Source organism: Patagioenas fasciata, chromosome Z (genome assembly GCF_037038585.1).
Source record: "Patagioenas fasciata isolate bPatFas1 chromosome Z, bPatFas1.hap1, whole genome shotgun sequence".
Lineage (NCBI taxonomy): Eukaryota > Metazoa > Chordata > Aves > Columbiformes > Columbidae > Patagioenas > Patagioenas fasciata.
Window position 1 is genome coordinate 33,098,391 of NC_092560.1, and position 24,104 is coordinate 33,122,494.

The 24,104-nt window shown below is 37.9% G+C and overlaps 1 long non-coding RNA gene across 2 annotated transcripts in view; it reads left to right on the top strand.

Annotated features, from left to right (window-relative positions):
* Nucleotides 1-20,663, top strand: part of LOC139826547 (uncharacterized) — a 40,082-nt gene extending 19,419 nt beyond the window's left edge. For both annotated transcript variants that reach the window (XR_011736693.1, XR_011736694.1), the window contains 4 exons: nt 3,612-3,715; nt 7,333-7,435; nt 9,665-9,748; nt 20,564-20,663. This is a non-coding gene — a long non-coding RNA (uncharacterized lncRNA). The remainder of the gene's footprint in view (nt 1-3,611; nt 3,716-7,332; nt 7,436-9,664; nt 9,749-20,563) is intronic.
* The last annotated feature ends 3,441 nt before the right edge of the window (nt 20,664-24,104 follow it).

The window sequence follows — 24,104 nt, forward strand, 5'->3', positions numbered from 1 at the left end:
AAATGAGCCTGAGGTGGGAAGTCTTCTGGGGGATAGGCTTCCTCCGTCTTCTTGCCTGTGTGGAAAAAAGTTGATTTGGGCCAGGTTGCCTGATTTACTGAGTTTACTTTCACTGCTGTGGAAAGATAGCTTGAACCAAACTCTTAACATTCTTATGTGAACCGACAGGATTGCTTCTTTCCTGTCATGGGAAGCAAGAGCTTCTCCTTGGATTATGCAATTGAAATAAATGTGCTGTATTCCAAATAATGCTATTTTAAAATTATTTTTAAAATTTGGTTTTATTTTATTTTTTTATTTCATTTTATTTTATTTTATTTTATTTTATTTTATTTTATTTTATTTTATTTTATTTTATTTTATTTTATTTATTCCTAGAAATTCCAAATGTATTGAAACACTTACTTGTTCAAAATACAATTATGTTTTATAAGGTGTATGCACACTATATGTAGGGTTTATAAGTATATCTATATATTTACGGCACATATGTCTATCTGTATATGTATATTTATAAAGGGTATATATATACATATATCAAGTTGGCAAATCTACAAGAAGGACCAGTAGGAGGATCCAGTGAATTACAGTCCTGTCAGTCTGACCTCAGTGCCAGGGAAGGTTATGGAACAGGTCGTCCTGAGTGCCATCACACAGCACATTAAAAATGACCAAGCAATCAGGCCCAGTCAGCATGGGTTTATGAAAAGCAGGTCCTGCTTGACCAAACCTGATCTCCTTCTATGACAAGGTGACTTGCTTAGTGTATGAGGGAAAGGCTGTGGATGTTGTCTACTTAGACTTCAGTAAAGCCTTTGACACTGTTGCCCACAGCATTCTCTTGGAGAAAACAGCAGCACACAGCAAGGATGGGCATACTCTTTGCTGGGTAAACAATTGCCTGACTCGATGGGCCCAAAGAGCTGTGGTGAATAGAGAAAAATCCAGTTGGTGGCTGGTCATGAGTGATGTTCCCCAGGGCTCACCACTGGGTCAGTTTTGTTTAATCTCTTTATCAATGATCTGGATAAGGGGATCAAGTGCACCCTCACTAAGTTTGCAGATGACACCAAGTTGGGTGGGAGTGTTGATCTTCTTGAGGGTACCAAGGCTCTACAGAGGGATCTGGACTGGCTGGATCAGTGGGCTGAGGCCAATTGCTGGGTCCTGCACTTGGGTCACAACAACCCCATGCAACACCCCAGGGTCTGGGAAGAGTGGCTGGAAAGCTCCTTGGTAGAAAAGGACCTGGGGCGTTGGTCAAAACCTGGCTGAACATGAGCCAGCAGTGTGCCCAAGTGGCCAAAAAGGCCAACAGCATTCTGGTATGCATCAAGAATAGTGTGGCCAGCAGGACTAAGGAAGTGATTGTCCCACTGTACTTGGCAGTAGTGAGGCTGCAGCTCAAATACTGTGTTCAGTTTTGGGCCCCCACTGCAGGAAAGACACTGAGGTGCTGGAGAGAGTTCAGAGAATGGAAACTAAGCTGGAGAGGGCCTAAAGAACAGTTCTTATGAGGAGCAGCTTAGGGTGCTGGGGCTGTTTAGCCCAGAGAAAAGGAGGCTGAAGGCAGACGTTATCACCGTCTACGACCTGAAAGCAGGGTGTAGCTTGGAGGGTGCTGGTCTCGTCTCCCAAGTAGCAAGTGATAGGTCAAGAAGAAATGGCCTCAAGTTGCGCCAGGGGAGGTTCAGATTGGAAATTAGGAAAAATTTCTTCACGGAAAGTGTTGTCAAGCACTGGAATGCACTGCCCAGTGAAGTGGTTGAGTCATCATCCTGGAAGGTGTTTATAAGGCATATAGATGAGATTCCTAGGGACATGTTTTAGTGCTAGAGTTAGATTATGGTTGGACTCGATGATCTTGAGGGTTTCTTCCAGGCAAAATATTTCTATGATTCTGTGATTATATATGTATCTGTAGGGTGTATATATACAATATACTGTACACTGCTTAATTATACTTTGAACACCTAAGCATTTCTATATTTATAGCAAGCATGTTGTATGTGTGTGTATAAATATATGAAGGATATAATATCTAAGTTAACATTTTCAAAATTACTTAAGCTGAAAACTCCCAGTTCAAATTTGAGTTTCAGTAGTCTTCATAACAATTTTAATTTGATTTTGGAGAGTGACTCATAACTATTAATATAAGATTGAGGAAATAAGAAAGAATATTTGGACTGAATTGCACATCTAATCTACTCAAAAAGAAGAACTTAACCTACTGTAAAACCCTCTGCATCTGCATAAATGGAAATCAATTTGATTGATTTTTGAGAAACTTGCTGTACTGCTGCCATTCTAGAACTCAATTAAACACTGTGTTTAAGGATAAGATCGTTAAATGATGAACAGTTTCACTTGAAGTATTTACAAATTTGCACAATGCATTTTATGCTAACAACTTTTAAAAGTGCAATGTATTTGGTATTATGAATCCATAACTTGCGAATTTTCATTATCGACAACTGTACAAAATAATCCTGTCTCTTAGCAAGGTACGAAAAATTTAACTGAATAATTTCCAGGAGTGCTAATGGACCCACACTTTCATAATATCTACTGTAAAAACCCAGAGATTAGGCACAAAAACTAAGAAACAACCAATTTACATGGTATATTTGTTTTTAGTGGTGAGATTTTTGTGGTGGTGGGTTGCAGGGTGTGCCAGACACAGCTGCTTCCAACAGACCCCACCAGCCAACCTGGTGCAGCTCATGTGATAACATATTTAAGAAAGGAGGCAAAAAATGCTGCACAGCAACTGTGTGGGAGGAGTGAGAGAAATGTGAGAAAAAACAATCTTGCAGACACCAACACCAGTGAGGGATGGGGAGAAGCAGTCTCACCTACATTAAAACAGAGTTAAAGAACTGAGAGAAGCCAGGGAAAAGAAGAGAGATTCCCCTGCAGCCCATCATAAAATCCATGGTGAGGCAGGTTGTCCCTGTGCAGCTCATGGAGGTCCACACTAGAGCAGATATCTACTTGTGGAGGATCCCATGCTGCAGCAGGTGGACAAGGCCTGAAAGAAGCTGCAGCCCACAGAGACCCTGTGCTGAAGCAGGCTCCCTGCAGGACCTGTGGCCCTGTGGAAAAGAGCCCACACAGGACCAGCTCTCCTGGCTGGGATGTGTGACCCATGGAGGAACCCATGCTGTAGGAGTCTGTTCCTGAAGGAGAGCATCCCATGGAAAGGACCCACACTGGAGCAGTTCATGGAGAACTGCAGTCTGTGGGAAGGACCTACGTTGGTGAAGTTCATGAAGGACTCTGTCCTGTGGGATGAACTCAGTGATGGAGCAGGAGAAAAGTGTGAGGAGGAAGGAGCAGCAGAGAGGAGCTGTTACAGATTGGGCACAATCCCTATTCCCCATCCCCCTGTGTCACTCAGCAGGGGAGGTAAAAGACCTAGCAACAAAGGAGCAAAGTTGAGCCTGGGACTGGGAGGAGGGTGGTTTTTTTTTGTCTTTGTTTCTCACCATCCTACCCTATTTTTAATTGGTAATAAGTTAATTTCCTCAAGTCAAGCCTGTTTTACTGGCAAGCGACTTCCCTGTCTTTTCCTCAACCTGTAAGCTTTTCCATCTTATTTTCTCCAGGTGTTCTGTGGAAGAGATGGAGTGACTGAATATTTTGGTATGTCCCTGGCAGCCAGCTAAGGTCAACCTGCCACACATGACATGGTGTCATCGTGCTACTCCAGGTTCACAAATTTGACTTGCTTTCCCTGAAAACCTTATTTTAAGAACAACTGCAGACTGAAAGAAAGGGAAAATTTCCTAAGAATCCTCAGGTAGACTAAGGATACCTTTTGGAGTTGATTTCATATGTGATATCCCAGAATAATATTGTTTTACTGGCTTAGACACATAATTAAACACAGAGTAGACAACATTAAACCACATCTATGTCAGTCTTTCCATGTGGTCAAAGACTGCTGTATCTGATGAGGCAGAGGAGAGCATATGGATGGTGGAGTTCTGCTGTCAGACAACTTGACAGCTCAGACCTGCTGTAAAATGAAGGCTACCCTTCCTCTCCTACTCATCACTAATTGCTAGCTAGCACCTAAGATTATTTATCTCTAAGACTCCTCCTTATGAATCACTCAGGAACTTGAATCAGGGAAAACTATTTGTGAAGATGATGGCCTTATGGAAAGAAGCCACTGTGTTTAAAACAGATTTTTATACAAATGCTCCAGTGTTGAACCTGAAGTCTAGAATATTCATTTGCAACTGGATCCACAGAGCAAAATCTTGTAGCGCTAATAAAATATTCCTTAAGTGTATTTCTGAGAGATGGAATTTCCTTTTAAATGCAGGAGCTGCAGATGAGCTCTGGAAATACACCTGATGTAGAAGAAGAAAACACAATCATACCTCCTGTCTTTTGTGTGCTTCTTCCACAAACAAACAAAAAGTTTTAATTAACTTTATTATCTCCAAGTGTTGCGGTAAATTTAGACCCTTCTCTTCTTATCAAAATGTGTCTATTTGGCACTTCTATTTATGAGTGGCCTCTAGATTCTGAATGATGAGAGTATTTTTTAATGTTAAGGAGATAGATATGAGTTCAGATGCACCTTCATATAGTACTATTTTTAAAAGTTATCTTTCAAAGGACTTTGCATATTTCTAAGCAGAATACAGCAACTGAAGTGCTTAGCTGTCTTTTGAGATTAAAATTCTCAAGCTTTCCCATTCGATCCTCTCTCCTGCATTTAAGACTATACATATCCAGCTGATATCATCTGTAGTTGAAGGATCTAGGATTCAGTACAAGTATTGTTTTCTGCCATTCTTTCCTTTCTTTTCTTTACTCATTTGGCCTCACAATATATACTGCCTTAGAAAGAGCATTATTTTCTCTGAATCTTTTTAGGAATAACTTGCATCATTTTTGTAGCTTTCATTTGGCAGCATTATTTTTCTTATCATTACCACTGAAATTTCCTGAAGTGTTTTACCTCGACTGCATTTTCAGAAAGGTTCATGCTGTTAAAGGGACCTCTGCAGATCACCTAGTCCAACCCACCTGCTAAAGCAGGTACACCTAGAGTAGATTGCACAGGAATGTGTCTAGGTGGGTTTTAGATGTCTCTGGAGAAAGACATTCCACAAACTCTCTAGACAGCCTGTTCCAGTGTTCTGTCACTCTCAAGGTAAAGAAGTTTTTCCTGTGTAGAGAAAGCAAGACAATAAGTAGGACTAAAACCATTACTTTAACAGGGCGAACTTTGGCTTCTTCTAAGTCCTGCTTGGAAGAGTCCTGTGGGTTAGGGCTCTAGAAGGCAGGGGTGTCCAGGAGAGTTGGCTAATATTCAAACATCACTTCCTTGAAGTTCAAGACCAATGCATCCCTATGAGGAAGAAATCAAGTAAAGGGAGTAAGAGACCATCATGGATGAGTAAGGAGCTCCTGTCAAAACTCAGGTGGAAGAAGGATGTTTATGTAACGTGGAGAAAGGGACACAACACCTGGGAGGAATACAAGGAGGCTGTTAAGAGCATGCAGGGATGGAGTGAGGATGGTTAAGCTCCACTTGGAATTAAATGTCAAAGACAACAATAAGGGTTTCCTCAAGTATATCAGCAGCAAAAGAAAGACCAGGGAAGATGTAGGCCCACTGCTGAAAGAGGTGGGTGCCCTGATGAGAGATGATACAGAGAAGGCAGAGTTACTGAATGCCTTGAGTCTTTACTGCTAAGTCTAGACCTCAGGAATCCCAGATCCTGGAGGTAGGAGACACACTCTGGAGAAAGGAAGACTTGCCCTTGTTTGAGGACGATCAGGTTAGAGATTGTGTACACATACTGGACATCCACAAATCCAAGGGCCCCGATCAGATGCACTCACAAGTGCTGAGGAAGCTGAAAGATGTTGTTGCAAAGCCACTCTCCATCATCTTTGAAAGATGTTCTTGAAGAACAGGAGAGGTGCCTGAGGACTGGAGGAAAGCAAATGCTGCTCCAGTCTTCAAAAAGGGCAAGGATGACCCAAGTAACTAGAGGCCACTCAGCCTCACCTCCATCCCTGGAAAGTTGGTGGAAGAACTCATTCTGGATGTCATCTCCAAGCATGCAGAGGAAAAGAAGGTTATCAGGAGTAGTCAGCATGGGTCACCAAAGGAAAAGCATGTTTGACCAACCTCATAGCCTTATATGATGGTGTGACTGGGTGGGTAGATGAAGGAAGAGCAGTGGACATTGTCTACCTTGACTTCAGCAAGGCTTTTGATACCATCTCTCCCAACATCCTCATTGGTAAGCTCAGGAAGTGTGGAGTGGATGAATGCACAGTGAGATGGATCATGAACTGGCTAGGTGGCAGAGCTCAAAGGGTGCAACAGTGCAAAGTCTGATTGGAGGTCTGTAGTTAGTGGTGTTCTCCAGGGGTCAGTACTAGATTCGATCCTGTTCAACCTGTTCATCAACAACCTGGATGAAGACACTGAGTGTACCCTCAGCAAGTTTGCTCATGATACCAAACTGGGAGGAAGGGTTGACACACCAGAAGGCTTTGCTGCCATTCACAAGATCTGGGCAGGCTGGAGAACTGGACAGGGAAGAATCTAATGAACTTCAACAGGAGAAACTGTAGGGTCCTACACCTGGGGAGGAATAACCTCAGGCATCAGTACAGGTTAGAGGCTCACATGCTGGAAAGCAGCACTGCAGAGAAGGACTTAGGAGTTCTGGTCCACAACAGGTTGACCATGAGTCAACAATGCACCCTTGTAGCCAAGAAGGCCAATGGTATCCTGGGGTACATTAAGAAGAGTGTGACCAGCAGGTTGAGGGAATTTATCCTCCCCGTTTACTGTGCCCTGTTGAGGCTGCATCTGGAGTACCTCCTTGTGAATTCAAAATTTGTCCAGATGAAATATGTTGCCAGGTTTTCTCAATGAATTTAGAAGTCACCTGAGATGTCATCCACAGCTAAATTGATCCAGAGGTGATTTCTAGGTTGCATGGTAGTTTACTTCCTCCTTTCAAGTGTTGTCAAGATAAAAAGAAAAAAAAAGGTGAGAGAAGTTTGTTTCCATAATTTATATTTTGTGTAATGTCTTTCATATGTTATATGAACAATAGAAATAAGACATAATTTTACTTTGTACAGGTATTGCTAGGGTTGAATATCACTGTTCCGCATGATGCCTACATAAAATAGTATCAGTCTTAATTGCAGATACGTTGGCTAGCACTACATACATTTTGAGTCTCCTTGTAAAAAGCTTGATCTTCTTTGTCCAACCTTTCTTTTATATATACATGTATATTTATATATAACCTTTTTTTTTTTTTTTTTAAATCACAGATCTATTCACCATTAGTGAGAAAATAATGGTCCCTTAAAATGAAAGGAGCTGCTGTATGAATTTCAGCATATGCTGAAGTACTTCCCTGCAGTTATGTGCCAAGTAAATCGTTGTTTAAGTATTTTATGGAATAAGACTTTTTTGTTGTATTTTTGGGGTATCAACTGTTGTTTTGTTCTTTGATTTCTTTACAACCAACAACTATGAATTAGTTGACACTTAAAATGATGCTCACCAGCTTTTACAAAGAAGAACATGCAAATTCTCAGACCCAACCCCCTTTCATCCTCCTTCTATTCATCTATCTGATCAGTAATCTTAGGGCAAACAGAATGTAAATTGGCCTAAACATTGTGTGGTTGCCACCTTTCAGTATAAAATCTCTCTAATGTTGTTCAAGATATATGGGTTCATCCTGCTTCCATAGAATATGTTATTAAAACTGATTAAATTAATAGGGAAAAAAAAATACTTTCTGACCAACAGAGAGATTTTTCTTCTGAGAAATTAGAAATAATATGCATTTTTATTTTATTTTACATTACTAAGTACTACAAAAAGAGATTGTTTTTCCTTTTTCCTGATACCTTATTTAATCTAGGAAGCCATTCTTTGCTGCACTAATGCATCCTACTTCCGTCTATCTGCCAGCTAAAGTTAGGGAGTGTCTTTTGGGACAAAGGGAAAGAGCAAAATAAAAATCATATGTTTCTAGTGCTACTACAGTGAATGAGGAGCAAAAGATTTAATTTAGATGGTGTGTAAACTGCTTCAAAAATTGCATAATGATGCTTGTAGAACAATGCCAGACTTTGAAAGGGGATTTTGAATCCTTCACTGTCCTGCTTGAGATACCAAAATTGAACTTTAAAAGCATGTTTGAAATACATAGTCCAAAAGCTGAAGTGCTAAATTGCAAAAATACATTAAAATGAGATGACTATGTCCAATGTGAATGCTGAAAAGCTGATGTTGACACAACAATATCAAGTAATGAGGTATGAAAGAACAAACATCATTATGTTTTCCGCTTCCACATAGTTACTTTTCAGTGTCAGTTCTTGTTTCTTTTTCAAAATGTCATTTTCTTTGGGGGCTCTTTGTGGAAGCCACTTCCTGAACACATTTTGTCATACTTTACTTACAGTTTTGCTAAAAGAAAGAAGTGCCTTAATAATGAAATTATTTTGTATTTGTTTTCTGTACCTTTCCTTAGTATTAAATTGAAGCAATCAATTTAAAGTCTTCAATCTTCTTAAAATTTTCTTTTTGTCTCTGTGACTCAGAATGCATCTACAGAGTTACTGCATAAGAAGCGAAGTAAAGTGTTGGCTAGGTTTTACAGAATGAGGCAGTGAACTTAAATGACTCAATTCCTTAGTATCCATAGCCTTGGAAAACTGGGGATAGATCTTTTCACAAGATCCACCAGCTGTGAAACATTGCTCCCATCCAGAGTATCTGAGAATATGAATTAAAAAAAAAAAAAAAAATTAATGAATAAATCAGCTTTGTTTTTATTTTGATAATTCTTTTCTATTCATCTGATTTCAGACATAACAACTGAAAGGGAAACCCTATTACAGTTTTTTCCTGTATAGACTTCTACAGAGATCCATTTCCTTCAGTAGGGATCCATTTTGAATGAAATAATTCACCTATGTTTATCTAGAAAGAGGCTTTAGCCCTAGAGCATTCGTTAATTTATTCAAATTCTTTAAGTGAAGCACATCACTTTCAGAGGTACCTTGTAATAAAATTCGTGATATTTTAAAACATAACTGTATCAATTTGCTTGCAGTTGAAATGTTTCCAAAAGATAATAAATCTTTATATGATGTCATTAAGCTACAGTTTCTTTGTAGGCTGTAATAAGAATTGCAAAAAGTGTCTGTTTTAAAGCCATTAAGATGAAAAGAGCTTGCCTGAAGCTAAAAATCAGTGTTTTCTTTAATAATATCTGAGTTTTAATCTATGTGTGAGTAGCTGATTTCTAAAAATTAATGCAGCAGCCAATTAAGACTTGCTAAGATACATTATAAATCTGAAGATAATGAAATAGAACGTGTTCTAATACAATTGCATAACATTATTCTGTAATAATTATTAGATTGGGTCAGATATCTGCTGATCAGGTAATCTGATAGGTTTTTCAAATATTGATAAATATGTTTTACCTACTCCAGCAATGTTACTTTTGGTGCCAAATTCTTCTCCTGGGAAGGATTTCACAATTTAAGAATAGTTCTGTTCATATTCATGCATTTTGCATCTTGCTGACGGGTTATGACAAATGTAATTCTTTGATAATGTTAATTTCATTTCTCTCAGATAGTTTTTGCTTCTGTTGTTGACATGGAAGGAATCACCAAGGAAACCAGGCAGTATATTTCCTGTTGCACAGCATTGTAGTCCGTAAGTCCGTACTCTACTGTGTTCAATTCATGCTGCTTTCTAAGTATTAGAATTATTAATAGGCTAACAGAATAAGTCCCTTATTTCATTACTGCACCAGAGTGAAATTGCCTACTGAGTTTTTACTATTTTGTTATAAATTATATCCTGATTTTTTTCTTTTTTTTCTTTTTTTTTTTTTTCTGTTTGTGGTTTTGGTTTTGGTTTTGGTTTGGTTTGGTTTGTTTTTTTTCCTTTTTCCTTCCCACCTCTGTAGAATATTTGAAGTGAAATAAATCTTACCATCTCCTTTGTAGTCCAATAGATGGACTCAGGACCCATCTGGAGGTGATTTTTTTTTTTTTTTTAATCTTCATGCAGGCAACAGGAAAGGCGTTGGGATACTAGCTCAATTAGTTAGATTCAAAATACACTGTAATTGTCCCTGTTGATGATAGGAAAGCATTTGGGGAGGCTGGGGAGAAGGAGCTACCTGTTGTGCTGCTGCTGAGCCTCTCTCCCTGTCTGTCTGCCAGCACTGATCACAGACGAAGGGCCTGTTTTCTTCTCTCATTCTGACAGTTCATGAAAACTTTACTTGCTTTTAGCATCTATCCTTGTGGGAAGTAGAATGGATTAGCGGAAGTCTCTAGCTTCAGGGGAACTGTTATTGCTTGAGTAAAGATGCAGAGCTTTGAGCTAGAAGCAAACACATAGCAAGGGAGAAGTCTTCCAAGTAAAATTTCAGACAGGAGCAAGGATGGTATGGAAATTAAATATAATCAGGGTTAAGCAACTTGTAGATCCAGTGTGTAGTTTGTAGACAATGTAAATCCCTCTGGTGGAGCAGGGCCATGGAGTGGCAGTGGGTCACCAGGGAGCCTCATTGGCCACAATGGTTCCTATGAAGCGCATGAGTAGTGCAAAGAGTAGTACTGCTCTTATGCAGATGTAGTTATTTCTTAATTGTGGAACTTGCGATGTATTTGCAATATACGGTTTGCTGATCAGAGAAAGATGAGATTATGGTATTTGCCTTGTAGGATCAGAAAGGCTTGTTATTCCTCAGGTATTATTTTTATTTGAAGGCAGAGTCAACAGGCCACAGTTTTCTTGCTTCAGGTTATATATCTCCCTCACTTTGTGGCCTGTGTTATAATTTATATCTATTTTAATGCATCATTTTTTCTTACTGTTACTATTTTTTACCATTGTCGGGAGGGAGGAATGGCTTTATCATACACATTAAAAACTTTTTGACCCAAATTAACCTACAAATATATTCAGAAGATTTTAAAAAATGCTTGTAGGAGACTATTTAAATATCTTCTAACTCCTACAACTTACATCTGCATGTTAAGTAATCAAAGAGGAAGGTCAAGACTTCAGAATAATAACAGAAAAAGGCTAAATCTGAACTTTTTTTTTGTGAGTTAAAGACCATCTGATCATGGCTGTCAGTAAAGGCCTCAAGAGCACTCAGATGGGTATCTCAGGCCGGGTGGCTATGGGGTCACTGCAGCCATTCACTATTTCTTCATCTGCCAGGTCTCAGATGAGGAAGCAGTTTTTGCCTTGGATTCTTCCAGAAGGAGCAACAGTACTGTCTTTCTTCTCTGTCCCTTCTTGATTGTGTCATCTAAATTCTATTTTCTTTGGTTGCATTTCATTCTAAAGAATCTTGTAATGTGGCAGTTTAGATTCAGTGTTGCTCTCTGGTAAAGAACTCCACAGTGTTTAGGCTTTAAACTGTGATGGAAAACACTATTACTGAATAGCTTAAAATCAATAAGGTTTACTGCAGAGCTTTACCTTGTGCTCTACACACAACAGGTTATGTGAGAGGCTTTTTCAAGAAAGATTGTGACGTTAACCTTCTCAATGGGGTAATGGGCAGACAACATGTATCATCAAGGAAAATCTAATCAGTTGGTCAAAGTATTTTGATTCAGATAATCACATAAGCATTCCCAGAGTTTTGAAAAATAGGTTTCTTTTACTCTCAAATAATTGTTGATAGACTATAACCAGAAAGAAAAAGTTCTTTTCCAAATCACCAATGTGTATAAAAAAATATTCCATGTGCATTTCTAGAAGATATGCTACGCTTTTGTACTTCCACTAGCAAATGGGGTTTTTGGTGAAATATTATGACTATTGTATATTTTGGATGACACCAATGGAATGAAGTTTTAAAGGATTGTTCTTCAGTGTTGGTCAGTAACACATTGATCTGCAGATAAAAGTCAAGAGGATATCAACAAAAGTTAGAGATCTACATCTAGAAAACAGAAGAAAAGAGTAAATGAACTCAAGATTTTTAACTTGTAACAGAAGCAACTGAAGAGAGATCTGATAACAGCCTTTAAAATTATAAAAGTCTGCTTCAAAGAAAGAGGAAATAATCAGTTCTCCATGTCCAGTGTAGATAAGACAAGAAGTAATTGGCTTAAATTTCAGCAAGGGAGATTTAAGTTAGACAGTAGGAAAAATGTACTAATAGAAAGGACTGATAAACATTCCAGCAGTTTGTCTGTGGCTGCTATTGAATCTCCACTGCTGCAGGTTTTTCAGAAGAGGATAAGCTGTCTTGAATGATGTTGGTATTTTGCTGTCTTTGTCCTGCGGCAAGACCACTGTCTAGATGACCTTTCAAGGTCAATTTCTGCCCTTTGACTCTAATGCTACAACTGATAAGATTGTGACTTTGACATGAAAGCTGCAAAGTGTTAGCAGAGAAAATCCTTATCATAATCAGAGTTTTCCTTGATCCAATCTGTCCTGGTTTTGGCTGGGATAGAGTTATTTTTTTCCCAGTAGCTGGTATAGTGCTGTCTTTTGGATTTGGGATGAGAATAATGTTGATAACACACTGATGTTTTAGTCGTTGCTAAGAAGTGATTACACTAAGTTAAGTATTGTCAACTTCTTATATTGCTGTGCCAGCAAGAAAGCTGGGGACGCAGAAGAAGATGGGACAGGACACAGCCAGGACAACTGACCCAAACTGAACAAAGGGATATTCCATACTATGTAACATCATGCTCAGCATATAAAATGGGGGAACTGGCCAGGTGGTGACAACTTCCGCTTAGATATGGGCTGAGCAGTAGTCAGTGAATGGTGAGGAATTGTATTGTGCATCACTCTTTTTGTATATTCTTTTGCTATTTTTTATATATATATATATATATATATACATATATTTATATATTTTTTTTTCCCGCTTTCTTTTCTGTCCTATTAAGCTCTTTATCTCAACCCATTAGTTTTACTTTTTTCTAATGTTCTCCCTCCATCCCCCCACCCCACTTGTGGAAGTGAGCTAACAACTGTGTGGTGTTTAGCTGCCTGCTGGATTAAAACACAGCACAATCTAAATCTGAATCTTGAAGTGGAAGAAGGATTAAAAGACTAGAGCAATAGTAAGAAGCAGATTACTGGACAGTGTATCAGGTTAAGACTTTGTGGGTGAGATGAATGAGCTACAGCAGAGGACAAAATAGGCAGGCATATAACTGAGTCAGGAAAGAAAAAATTGCATGCTTTCGGGGAAAAGAAATTAACTTGTATGAAAGTAGTGAATGGCTCTGAGGGGAGTGTAATGTTATGTTCACTTTGTGGCTTTCAGTTTGGAATAACATAAACAATATTTATGCAAATTTTCTCAAAGCTTGTTACTGCTAGAGATTTCCTTTAATCTCCTCTTCCTCCCACCCCGCCTCCCAGTGGGGAGCATTTCTGAATTTGCTGTGTCAGGAGAACAGCAGGGGAGAGAGAGAGACAGGATGCCTTCATACAAGGCATTTCCTCGGACACTTTTGGGCAGGAAGGGATTTGATAAAAACAAATAAAATTCTTCATTTTTCAATCATAGTCTTATTGTCCATCAGGATCACAGTCTCCATCCACTAATTGCAAACCAGCCTTGCAGAGCTATAACTGTTAATGCCATAACAGCTCTAGTTTGCTCTGCTCCTCCCAGGTCGTGATGCTAACCCTCTAGCTCCGCAAGCATTAACCAGTTTGTGTCAATACCCTGTGAAATCACCATTAAACCACTGCTGAGGGCTAGAAATGCACTAGACTGAAGCAGCATGTGGCCTACCACAATAACATTTACTATCAGGGCTCTACAGTGTGACCATAGTTAGTTTCAATTCTATTATAAAACCTTATTGTTTTCTATTCTTCCAGTAACAGGAATCATATGCTCATATTTTGAAGACAGATTGTTCCTGTTCTTATTCATCAGTTGCATAAGATAGGGAGGTAAAGGAGGGCAAAGCAAAAGAAAACTAACATCTAAACACTGTTGTCTAAAGAGATATAAGGACACTCAGCTAGATTCAAACATATACTGAATTCTTCAGACACCCCTGGTGTCCTGTTAAGGTATATGGAAGTGGAGGAGATGGGGAGGGATAGAAATTATGAACATTGTGATGTACTACCACTTACAATTTTTTACCTTCAGCACTGCTGTATGAGTGACAATTTCATGACAGACTTAGAAATGTTCATTCTTATCTAAGTGTCTCAGTATTTAGGAAAACCCTATATTAAAGCCAACAAGTAAGTATCTGTGTGTATGGGGTGTGATTTCCTTGGTTTCTTTGGATTTTTTTTTTTTGTAAGGGAAGGGAATATACTCCCCCCCTCCACCATGTTAAAATCTCTACTGAAAAAACAGTGACAATTTGTCTGCTGTAAATATGAGTTAAGACTGCGTAATTTGGCTCCATAAAGCTTTTTATGACAGTTAATAATTTTAGAAGTTTGAAGATTTATCATTTGTTCATTTCTATTTCTCATGCTTTATTTAGCACACTAGATGTTTTATTTTGCACATTCACTAAGTACTGCTGACTGTAAAGGGACTGAGAGAAGACTTTTGCTGTGCCTACAAAGATGAAGGGGAAAAGAAAAGCAAAATTTGATTTCACTTGAGTTGTTGTGAAGCACCTGGAAATTTGGTGTTAATCTTTGAGTTTCAAGAGAGGAGCTTTCAGGAAAAAGAAAGGAAGAACAAGCGTTGTTCTAGATATAAATTTGCCTATATTTAACTGCCATCTTATTTTGGCTTTTAATACTGAAAACATAAGGTGAAATAAAATTGAATTCAAAACTACCCGTTAATCTTTTTGAATGACTTACATGCTGCTCTGTTTCAAGAATATAACACATTTTTTTTGCTACAGATTAATCTCAGATGCAACTGCTGTTACTTAATGTACTCTATATTGTATTTCTAAACTGGTAATTGAAAATCATAAAGGGAAGCAAAAGGAAATGAAACTCTTATTTTCAACTACACAGAAGATATAAAAAACTGAGAATAATGTATTTAAATTTATAAGACTGCATTACAAGTTTTAAACATAAATTGAAAATTATTTTTTCTATTCTCCCCCAAAAAAACACAAGAAAATAATTTTTATTACTGCTGATTTACAAGTCAATAGCACAAGCAAAATTGCAATAATTCTTCTAGTAAGCAATGAAGATGACTGCATGCCTCTCTGATGGAAAAATAACCTTGCAATTAATGTAAGGTTATATTGAAAATATATTTCTACGAATTCTTTAAAACCAAGCAATTAATCAGAATACACTGCATCATCAGAACCAGTTCTTTCATATTTTCGCATAAATATCCTTTTTTTTTCTTACACTGAATGAAGTATAATCTCTCTTCAGCCAACTGCAGTGTCAGGCTCACTGGTGGCAGCTCTGCTCCAAGACTCAGCAGTTCCTCCTTGGGCACTCAGCTCTTATGTGGTGTTGATGACCAGCTATATTCTTTCCTCCCTGTCATGCCTGTTGTCTCTGTCTCTACCAACTGCTGCTGAGGAGTTTTAGAGAGCAGTCTGGGCACAGGCTGTCAATCTACATGGTGGGGTACATTTCCAGCAGTTTCAGGTACTGGTTTCCTGTCAGGTGGTGACCCACGCCCTGTGTTAAGACTCATCACTCTCAGTTTCCAGTTGGATTGCCTTGAATGCTGCAGTTCCCTACAGTCAGCCCCTGTCTGTATCATACTTACTTCTCAGCCAAAGTAAGGCTCTGATAATCCTGTATCACAAGACAAAATATCAAACCATAGATATTAACCTGCTCAAACACTATGGAAAAAATATGTTCTTAACTGGAGATAAGCAGAAAACATTTATCTTGTTCTGCACAATACTAGAACATTTCCAACTTTCTCATTCAACATTTGCACAGATGAAGGATTTTTCAAATATTGATGGGTGTATTTGAGCAGAAAATTTAAGGAGAAAGAAGATGACTGTCTAAATTCAGAGCAGGTGCATAACCCTTCGTATTTCATTTGTTTGTATTCCTAGTCCATGGCTACTTAGTGGCATGTAGTATTTTTGAGGCGTTACACTCTGGAAATAACTGATTAGTTAATAAATAAGGGAGATTAATTGTACATCTCCTTCCTGTGTTTATGAAGCTGGAAGAGGATGGAAAATAAAAGATTTGTCTCAGAGAATCTGTTTAACCACCAGATACTTCAAGATGCTGGCACAGGATGCGCTTCCTTCCCTGCCTTGCTCATGTAATGACAAAAGCTAAGAGACAGCTGAGGCTATGGGCCACCTGTAAAGGCAAAGGTCTATTTGCCAGAATTTGACTGTGATCTGTAGAACTAATATTGTAAGCACCAAAAGACTTCCTTATTGATCAATGTTTCTTTTGGTAAAATGATCTTTATGTATTTGGGTTATTGATCTTTTGAAGTTTCCTTTCACACAAGCTCTTGCTGCAGTTTAAGACAATCAAAAGACTGTAGCTTTTGATTCTGTATTTATTACCACCATTGCTTAGCTGATATTTTCTCTTGAGCTTGTTCTGCCCTCTAATTGCTGACCTTCTTTACAGGTTCTGCCTAATACATGATGAAGTATAAGATGTTCCAAGGTCAGCACTAAGCTCAAACATGACAAAAAGAAAAAGAAATCTCAATATTTACGTCTCATGGTGGTAGAAATTTTCACACTTCCTCATTTTATGTACTTGTATATTTTCTTCAAGGTTTTCGGTGCCAGACTTTCAGCACTGGAGCTACAAACAGTCATGCCAGAATAGCAAGTGTTTAGGCTGCAGGACAGTTCCTTGACAATTGAGATTTCTTTCCCACTGTTGGTGTAATGAAAAATTCTACTTTCTTGCAAAAGCTGTTCATTTCAATTAATCAGCATTTTTCTGACAGAAAGCTGTTTAAATGGAAAATCCCCAGCAGATCTAATTATTGCTTTAATAATTAGTAGCCAAAGAGAGAACAGAAAAGAGATGAATTTAGAATCATGATAATGATGATTATGATGTTTTGCACATTGTGGTGCTCTACCTGTCAATTCAAATAGCTCTAAATAAGGTTTTTGAATAGTATTGGATGACAATCATCTGTAGCCGCTGGTTTTGCACTGTGCTTAACTTGGTAAGGAATTGCTCCTGAGCTTGAAAGGAACTGTTGGGAAAGAGATAGACCTTATTCTGAATAAGTCTTTTAAAATTTACATCGTCTCACAGCACAGAGTTGCTAGAAAAATATGCCATGAATATCAAGGCACACTAAAAACCACAAGGTAAGAACAATTTGTCTCTTATTTTCCAATGAAGGTTTTATCACAGTATCACAGTATGTTTGGGATTGAAAGGGACCTCAAAAGATCATCTAGTCCAATCCCCCTGCTGGAGCAGGAACGCCTAGGTGAGGTCGCACAGGAATGTGTCCCAGGCGGGCTTTGAATGTCTCCAGGGAAGGAGACTCCACAACCTCCCTGGGTAGCCTGTTCCAGTGCTCTGTTACCCTCACTGAGAAGAAGTTCTTTCTCAAATTTAAGTGGAACCTCTTGTGTTCCAGCTTGATCCCATTGCCCCTTGTCCTATCATTGTTTGCCACTGAGAAGAGCCTGACTCCATCCTCATGGCACTCACCCTTTATATATTTATAAACATTAATAAGGTCACCCCTCAGTCTCCTCTTCTCCAAACTAAAGAGCCCCAGCTCCCTCAGCCTTTCTTCATAAGGGAGATGCTCCACTCCCTTAATCATCTTTGTTGCCCTACGCTGGACCCTCTCCAGCAGTTCCCTGTCCTTCTTGAACTGAGGGGCCCAGAACTGAACACAATATTCCAGATGGGGTCTCACCAGGGCGGAGTAGAGGGGAAGGAGGACCTCTCTCGATCTACTGACCACCCCCCTTGTAATACACCCAAGGATGCCATTGGCCTTCCTGGCCACAAGGGCACAGTGCTGGCTCATGGTCATCCTGTTGTCCACCAGGACCCCCAGGTCCCTTTCCCCTACACTGCTCTCTAATAGGTCATGCCCCAACCTATACTGGAACTTGGGATTGTTCCTGCCCAGATGCAGGACTCTACACTTTCCCTTGTTAAATTCCATCAGATTATCCCCCGCCCAACTCTCCAGCCTGTCCAGGTCCCGCTGGATGGCGGCACAGCCTTCTGGCGTGTCAGCCACTCCTCCCAGCTTAGTGTCATCAGCACTTTGTTACAGAACAAAGAACATATAAGATCATAAGAATACAGAACAATGTAAAAGTTACAGAATTGTATAATTGTCTGCAAAAGTTAAAGCTTACTTTAAATTATTCATTAAAAAGAAAAAGATTAATTTTTAAGCTTCCTGCTCTTTGTCAGTGACTGATCCCAAACATATGTAAACATGTTCATAATTTAGAAACACTTTTTTTTCAGATCAACTTGTTCACAAACTCTTTACTTTGACACTATTTGTCTCTTTTGTGTGTGTGTATATTTAATCACATAAATTAAGGCTTATTGTTGATGTTTCTTGACAGTGTATAGAGGGTAGTGCAGTAAAATTACATACGCTTAGACTTCAGCTGAGTTAATAGCAAAACTTTTTCAACTGATAGTGCTGATTTAGTGTCATAGTACTTAATAAAGAACATCCATGATCTCAGCTGTTTCTGTTTATACAATTATGACAATAATTGTGTTTAACTTTTGCCTAATACTGGTGGTTATTGTATGAATTAGAATGTTTTAAATTGTCATGTAATTCTCTAGGAAAGATCAGCCATTTTTAAGAACATTTTAACAGACTTATGAACCTTTTAGTAGTAAATGGATTGAATTTCCAAAAAAATTGTCTGAACAAGTTTTTTACTATGACTTGTTTTCACTTCCAAAAAATACTTTTCAGCAAGTACTTATTCTGCCATTTAAATTGATTATTTCATTGTGATGGTTCAAACCACAAATGCTGACAGAAAAGACACTAAATAAAGGGGTACTGGGTTTGGGTACTGTAGGTACTATTGTCGTTGTACCTATGCATCTAAATAGGTTGTAAGATACCACAGAATTATTTTTCCTAACTGCTGTCAGAGCTATTAATAATTATTTATTTAATACAAGTTTCACACTGCGTCTGTTATGAAATAAAAGTAGTACAGAGCATTTGTTAAACCTCAGTTCCTAGTAGCTGTAAAAACTATATAGCATTACATTTTATTAAAAGAGTGATATAAGAGCCTAGTTCTGCTAGTCCAGAAGAGAAGATAACAAAAACAACAGTTTCTACTGCTTCTTAATAAGTATTTAATGAAGGAAATGAATGCAGATTCCAACTCTTAAGGTTAACTACAAATCTCCATGTCTACCTCTTGCATTATTGCTTTTGACCTAGGCCTAACAGTTTTTCTTATACATAAACTTGAACCACATAATTATTTTCTTTGTCATTTAAAAACAATATTTAGAACATAAAAGTCAAAGAATCTTTCATATAAATATGTATGTACTTGCTTTGTCACTTGTCATTCTTGCAAATCATTACAAATGTGTGCGAGTGTGATGGGGTAGCACTGCAAATCAGAAGGTACAGGTGATTGTGTAGAGGGGTGAGGATGCATCTTCCACTTGCACAGAAGAGTAGACCTTGATCACAACCTTTATACTTGCTCTGAAGAGGATGAGCTGGAAAAGTAAGAAGCTGCAAGTTTCCCATGTCATTTTTTTAAATTCCATGGACTCTTTTGTAAAGTATTTGGGTTCATATTTACAAATACAAATTCCAAAATGACTTAGTAGAGAAAAGTATAAAATATTTAAGTTTTTTATCTGAAACGAGTAATCAAATTTATTGGAGAGAACTAGGTTAATAGTCAAATTCCTGCAAAACTGAAGAAAAAACATGAGATATACTTTTTCTCTTTTATATTGTTCTTTTATATTGCTAACTATGGCAGTGTTAAAATTTCCACAAACTCTCACCTTTACGTCCTACATGTTCGATTGATTTATTTTCCTTTATAAATTTAAGCATGCAATGAAAATGGTGTGGCATTGAAGCCTAGGCTAACCTAGCCTGGTTTGCTCTTTAATTTGTGGGGTAGAACTTTGGATTTACTGAAAATGTTTTTTAAAAAATATCAAGGAAGAAAATGTGCCAAACAAATGACTCCTACAAATGATGGTTGTGCCTTTTTAAGAACTGAAAGACAAAATATCTAAATATCTCATTTTCAGAGGTGCAATTATATTATTATGGATTGTGTTGGTCTTTTTGTCTCGGTGATAGGAATATATTTCTTTATAATGTGTGAAGAAACTTACTGAAAAAGATTTTTACTCCCCAGCTGTATACATGCTGCAGATGTTTTATATTAGTATGTAACAGTGAGAGACCATTTAGCACAATCATGGCTCTTATTATTGCTTTTTTTTTATGCTTTTAACAAACATTTTACCCTGTACTGAGGAGAAGCAGCACTTCCCACAGCAACAATTTATGTCTCTCTTTAAATCTTTTCTGAAAATAAATTTTCTTAGGCAAAGATCAAACAATAGCTGCAGCTGAACACAGCAAGTAACCACTGTGAGGATTTCCTATCTCTGTGGATAAGTGAAGGCAGAATATGTCACAAATTTATTCCAGGTATGGTCAAGCACTTGGAATCATATATCTGTCTTGGTTGTTTCCTCTTTATAAACAATTAGACATTCATAATTGCCCTTTCATTAATTTTCGTGATAGTTTATTTCTTTTTATTTAGTATATTTCTTTTTATTTAACTTCATCGGCTTACATCTCTGAACAAAAATGTGGGTAAATAATAAACAAAATGTGTGACCAGTAATAAATAATACATATTAATGAGATAGTTTCTTCATTATACATATATATATATATTTATTTTATTTTATTTTATTTTAATCACTGTTGAGTTCTCTTACTGCTCATCTTACTTCAGAGATGAATCATGTGCTGGAATAATTATGATCTATCTTGGGACTGCAGAATTGTGTAAAACTGATTTTTCTCTCATCTGTTTTTAATACTTCAGAAAGTTCATAAGGAAAACAGTGGTGGAATTTATTCAAGTAATTCCCATACAGGTTAGAGTGAAATATGTATCCTGTTTTAAAGATACATAATCTGATACAAATATTGCAGTACTTCACATTATCCAAAAATTCTACTGTTTGAGGGAGCTTACTGTGAAAGGTAAGATATTAAAATTACAATTTGTCTCTGAAGATGACAGCCAATAAAAAGTATCTTATAATAACCAAAATCAGAGTAGTACCCAAAGGGTATGTTTGTCTACCGTATAATTGTAATTATACAAGATACCTGTGTAACTAAGAACAGAATTTGACTGAGCAATCACTAATAATTTTATATGGTGGAGGTGTTTTGATTTTTTGTTTTTCTCCCCTCCCCAGCCCCAAGCATTATTTATTCTGCACTTAATACCTATCAGAGAGAGAGGTGTGTGTCTGTGAGTTATGACAGTTAACAATTCTACAAAACCTACTGTTTTGTAATAGACTGCAATAATGCAAGTACTAAGTGACCTATTATGAGAAAACTCCCTTAGATGTGTCAGCAGTGATATGGAAAATATGACAGTAACAAGATACATACGCTCAGACCTCCAAATTAAGCAAGACTGTGGCAGGTGTGATAGGAATACGGCATGATCTCTCTGAAGTGTTAAAAAATAACTCTATCTTTAAGTGTATCTTTTATGCCATGTACTTTCTTCCTAAACAAAAGTGCTTTGACTGAATAGAGGCTGATTGCTGGGTAGGGGTCTTCTCAGACTCATTGGTCTTAAAATCTTTCGTTTTAATAAGTAATAATGCCTTCAACTCACAAGCCAGAAATTAAAAAGTCTGATAATGCCTGATTAGATACCTGAAGAAGATTCTAATAGAGGCAACATACATTTTCTAAACATTTTTGGTTGTTATTATTAACACAAATAGGTTGTCTCTTTCCCTCAAACATAATGCATAGTAAGCTGAAAGTAATTTTTCCACAAATTAAGATTTTTCTTAATTTACATGTCATCTGATGTTTAACTGCAAGTTGTAGGAAATAGATGCTAACTTTTACAAGTGTTTAAAAAAACATGCTGTAATTCTACTATGATGTTACAAGAAACTTTATATAGATATGTATTTACATAGACTACACTCTAAACATCGGTAGAACAAGAGTAAGTAGTTATTATTATGTAATTTCATTTGTTTTTTTTTATGTTAAATAATTTACTGTGGTTTATTTTTTGAGGAAACCAGATGTGACAGGCAGAGTTTCAAATAATTTTGAACATTTGAAGTAAAAACATTGACCTATCTTGTTTAAGTTTTGAACATTTAGAACTGGCTGGTGATATAACGTAATTTAGATACAGACATGACCCATCTTTGCATCTTTTTTTAAAGGACAAATCTATTGTCCAGTAATTCCTTCTTCCTGAAGAATGAATTGGCTCAAGAAATTCTGTGAATACATAAGAAGATGATGCTTTCCAAGTAGAATAATGCCTTCATAGATATCCATGAGTGAAGCTTTGCAGTGTGACACATATGTAAGAAAAAAGAAATACATAATTTTAAATGAAATATAGAAAGCATAATCAGCATAAATAAAACAAATTTTATGGACTTCAATTTGAGTTAGTGATTCTAAGAGAGAGAAAAAGAATAGAGATTGAAACAAGGTATGAAATTTTAAGGTGTAGAAATAGTTGCGGCATTCATTTCCAGAAGGTACCGTGTCCTCTTCGATTTTCCCTTATCAGTTTTAAAGCCTATGCAACTACCATTAATCAGTTTTTTAAAGGAACGGTCTTTTCTAAAATTAATTGTTGTCATCTTGTTGCTTTTAGAAAAATTCTGAACAAAATAATTCTTACTGAAATAAATAAGATCTGTGTGATCAGCAATTTTTAAAATTAGGCTTTTCATACTGTATTGAATTTGCATGGCAAAGTTTTGGTAGCGAGTGGGGCTACAGGTTGGCTTCTGGGAGAAGCTGCTACAATCTTCCCCCATGTCTGGGGGCCAATGCCAGCAGGCTCCAAGACAGACCTGCTCCTGACAAAGCTGAGACAATTAGCAACAGTGGTAGTACCTCGGGGATAGCATATTTAAGAAGGGAGAGAATAAAACAGAACAAACCTGCACAAAGGCAATTGAAGACAGACAGAGGAGTGAGAATATGTGAGAGAAACAACTCTGCGAACACCAAGGTCAGTGAAGAAGAAGGAGGAGGAGGTGCTGCAGTCACCGCAGCAGGTTGCCCTGCAGCCTGTGATGCAGATCATGGTGAGGCCATCTGTCCCCTGCAGCCCTTGGAGGTCCACAGCAGAGCTGAGATCCACCTGCAGCCTATAGACAATTCCATGCTGGAGCAGGTGGATGCACGCGAAGGAGGATGTGACCCTGTGGAAAGTCCATGCTGGAGCAGGCTGCTGGCAAGACCTGTGGCACTGTGGAGATAGAGCCCACCCTGGAGCAAGTTTGCTGGCAGGACTTGTAACCCCACGGGAAACTCATGCTGGAGTTGTTTGTGAAGAACTGTAGTCTGTAGGAAGAAGAATTGGAGAAGCTCACAAAGGAGTGTCTCCTGTGGAAGGGACCCCATGCTGTAGTAGGGGAAGAGCATGAGGAGTCCTCCTTGTGAGGAGGAAGGAGTGAAAGAAACAACATGTGAAGAACTGATCACAACCACCATTCTTCATCTTCCTAGGCCATTTGGGTGGAGGAAGTAGGGAAAATTGGGAATGCAGCTGAGCCAGGAAAGAAGGGACAGACTGGGGGGAGATGTTTTAACATTATTTTTTATTTCTTATTATCCAACTCTGATTTTGATTGATAATAAATTAAATTAATTTTCCCCAAGCTGAGTCTGTTTTGCCAATGATGGTAATGGTTGAGTTATCTCCCTGTCGCTATCTCAATCTATGAGCCTTTTGTCATATTTTTTCCTCCCCTGTTCAGCTGAAGAATAGGAGTGATAAAATGCCTTTGGGGGACACCTGGCATCCAACCTGGGACAAAACACTACAGATACGTT